The sequence below is a fragment of the Leucoraja erinacea genome, chromosome 22 (assembly GCF_028641065.1).
Source record: "Leucoraja erinacea ecotype New England chromosome 22, Leri_hhj_1, whole genome shotgun sequence".
NCBI lineage: Eukaryota > Metazoa > Chordata > Chondrichthyes > Rajiformes > Rajidae > Leucoraja > Leucoraja erinaceus.
Genome location: NC_073398.1, coordinates 20,289,882 through 20,293,581, shown reverse-complemented (window position 1 = coordinate 20,293,581; position 3,700 = coordinate 20,289,882). Strand labels below are relative to the sequence as shown.

The 3,700-nt window shown below is 42.5% G+C and overlaps 1 long non-coding RNA gene across 1 annotated transcript; it reads right to left on the bottom strand.

The window, feature by feature from the left end:
- Positions 1-832: 832 nt before the first annotated feature.
- LOC129707767 (uncharacterized) lies at positions 833-3,449 on the bottom strand. Its single transcript, XR_008725234.1, has 2 exons — positions 3,243-3,449; positions 833-2,184 (listed from the first exon to the last, which is right to left on the bottom strand). It is a non-coding gene; the product is annotated as an uncharacterized LOC129707767 (long non-coding RNA).
- Between the last annotated feature and the right edge of the window lie 251 nt (positions 3,450-3,700).

Genomic DNA, 3,700 nt, shown 5'->3' with positions numbered 1-3,700 from the left:
CGGGGCTTCCGCAACGGCAAATTATTCCGCCCGAGTAGCGGGGGTCGAGGATGACCTGGAGCGGGGCCTTACATCATCGCCCGGCGTGGCTTAAATGGCTGCGGCACTTTTCTAGCGCACGCCGGGGGCTCCAACAACCTCTATGAGGTTCAAGTGACAAATAAATTGTATTGTGTATTGTGTATATTTAAATTAATCTGGCAAGTTGGTCATATAACATGGGCACCTTCTTGCTTTTTTTGAGACATGGATTTTTTAAATGTGAATGTCTCATATCAACACACATTTGTGGGTCAACAGTATTTTGTATCAACCCCCACAATTTCAAATCATTCTCAATTGAACTTCTTAAACAGGAAAACAATTTTTATTTACATCATTTTGTGTGGCTGTCAAGGTAGCTGTGTAGACTGTAATTATGAGACTGCCGGGCAGTATCACTGTGAATGGTGGTGGCTGTGTGTTTTAATGCAAGTGTGAAAAGGAGAGTAAATTTAAAGAGACAATGTGAGAACCATCAGGGTTTCATCCAGGAACCAATTTAAAGGCAAGTTTCCATCAATTACAGTACTTTAATTGAAAATCTTACTCTTAATATTCTTCCTAATTAGGCTTTTTGTGTTCCCTCTTGAACCTTGTGTCTCCCAGAGCCTCTGGGGAGGTTCTGGAGATACAATAACCCAATTTTGAGGCAAATAACCATCTTTAAAACTGCCTTTAATTCTACATTCTCCGAGGATGCTGGATGCCGCGACAATCTCTTGCAACATGTACAGAAAGGCAGTCAGCTGCAAAAAGATCAAAGAGAGGAAAGAGTATGGAAGGGAAAGGCTTTTCAGAATCATAATCAGATTTTATTTTCCAAGTATGTTTTGCAATATACGAGGAATTTCATTGGCCAGGTCAGTCATACAATTAAAAGCAACAGCACTCAAAAACACATTTTAATACGGACATTCACCAAAGTGACTCCTACACATTCCTCACTGTGATGGAAGGCGAAATAAAGTTCAAGTCCCTTCCTTTTGTTCTTCCTCGGTCGGGGGCCTCAAGCCCCCCGTTCAAACTCCGTTCAATGGTGAACTCCTCTTGGTCTCCAGGCCTATAGTGCTGCACAAATCACTGCACCACATGCATCTATTTATTCATTTTTCACATGGTTCATATGCAGCTGGATATTAACTTGCTGACATGGAAAGAGATGCAGTGAGCATTCAATAGTTCAGACTTCTGTGCGAATTAAGGGACTGCTTGATGGGCTGAGGGTAATCGAGATTGGCTGATTGTCATTCTTTTGCAAGAACTGATGGAAGTTCTTATGGAAAAGCTGATGAATTGACTACGGGATGAGCTGGTGGGCTCGAGGATTGCTGGATGAGTGTTTTAGAAATATAGAAAATAGGTGCAGGAGGAGGCCATTTGGCACTTCGACCCAACACCGCCATTCATTGTGATCATGGCTGATCAGCCCCAATCGATAACCCATGCCTGCCTTCTCCCCATACCCCTTGATTCCACTAGCCCCTAGAGGTCTATCTAACTCTCTCTTAAATCCACCCAGTGATTTGGCCTCCACTGCCCTCTGTGGCAGGGAATTCCACAAATTCACAACTCTCTGGGTGAAAAAGTTTTTTCTCACCTCAGTCTTAAATGGCCTCCCCTTTGTTCTAAGACTGTGGCCCCTGGTTCTGGACTCGCCCAACATTGGGAACATTTTTCCTGTATCTAGCTTGTTCAGTCCTTTTATTCATTTAGATGTTTCTATAAGATCCCCTTGCATCTAACAAGAGGGTTTTATTGTCATGTAGAACAATTTTCCTGCATCTAGCTTGTCCCAGATAGAACAATTAAATTCTTACTTTCAGCAGCACAACAGAATCTGTAAACATAGTACACTGTAAACAATATGATAAGATCCCCCCTCATCCTTCTAAACTCCAGTGAATACAAGCCTAGTCTTTTAAATCTTTCCTCATGACAGTTCTGTTAGGTTATTTGATGGTTAGGACAGGTTTAGAGGGGTATGGGCCAAATGCAGGCATGTATCGCCATTTGCATTAGTTTTGTGCAGTTAACAAATCACAATTTCACACAATGTACATAAGACGGCAGTTATTTGACAAATACTCTGCAGTTCGGTGCAAGAGATCTTGTCGATGAGTATTCTGGACCCACTGTTGACATCTGAAATTACAGGAGATATCATTTAGGATTAACTAATAAGAAGAAAGATGATCATAACTACATGCCTGAACAATGGATGATATATCACTTAAATGCAATTGTTTTCAGTTGTGTGGAGATCTGTATGTTGAAGATGTATTTTGCCTCTAATATGTCAATTTACCTTAAATGTAGAAGAGCTTATTAAAATCTTCTTACAAAGACCATTAAGTATTTTCTTTCTATCCTCTTTTGGACCCAAGGCATAGCAGAGCTGCCAACTCTCACGAAGAGGTAAGGGAGGGAGAGAGGGAAGGGAGGGAGATCGAGAGAAGAGAGGGAGAGAGAGAGATCGAGAGAAAAGAGGGGAGAGAGAGATCGAAAGAGAGGGGAGACAGAAGAGAGGGAGAAGGGGGAGAGGGAGATGGGGGGGGAGAGGGAGATGGGGAGAGGGAGAAGGGGAAAAGGGGGGAGAGGGAGAAGGAGGGAGAAGGGGGGAGAGGGAGAAGGGGGACAGGGAGATGGGGGAGAGGGAGAAGGGGGAGAGGGAGTGGAACGATAGCACATTATAACGCGCAGCCGTCCCATTCCGACCAAAGATTATAGAGCAGAGCTGCTCTCGTATCTTTGATTGCGGCCGCCGCCGCCTAACCCCCCGACCCACCATTGCACCCAAAGATGATAGAGCAGAGTTGTATAATATTTGAATGGGCGGGCTTGTGATCACGGCGGGCTTGTGATCTTTGCTTGTGATGTCTCGGCAATTCGAGGGATATAATAGGTAACAGCCGCCGCATTCTCGGACACGAATCTGAGCTCGAAAAATCCCGTGGCCACTGGGCCTAATGTGTCCGCGGGCCATATTTTGGAAATAAATCCCTTACAAGAACAAAACCTAAAATGTACAGAAGTGTTAAAACTGTCTTTATTATTATGGTAAGTAAAGATCTATTAAACATAAGTCTAATAACTTTATAATGTACCGACAAACCCATTTCCCAATGGCTGTTGATGGGAGAACAGAAAATAACATTTTCACGACAGAATATCGACTGAAAATTATAATAATATATCCTTACCTTTCTTTTTTATTGGGGAACCTAAAGAATGACAGCTCTGGTCGTTTAGATTTACGATTAGAACAGTTGATAGCGGAGCAGTGAGATGTAGATTTAGCTGAGGACGCCATTACAGCCCAATAAATGCTTAACAATATGGCGTCGACGGTCACACACGTCATACTACGCGTTTTTCGAGGAGTGGTCTATCTTGTCCTCTAGGATCTTTGGTTGAGACTGCCGGTGAATGGAAATTTTGCTGTGAGTTTTTTTCCAAACAATCAACCTTCAAAAACATCCCAAACATTGTGAAAGGATGTTTTCCAATGTACACATTCATTACAACAGACTGATAGCATATTGACCAAGCTAGTCAATATCACACTCTCCTGTGTAACAGATTAGATAGGCTTTCATTTCAGCAACAAAATCTTGTTTCATTCAAGTAGTTATCTTCAAAGTACTTCTTGTGAAACAAA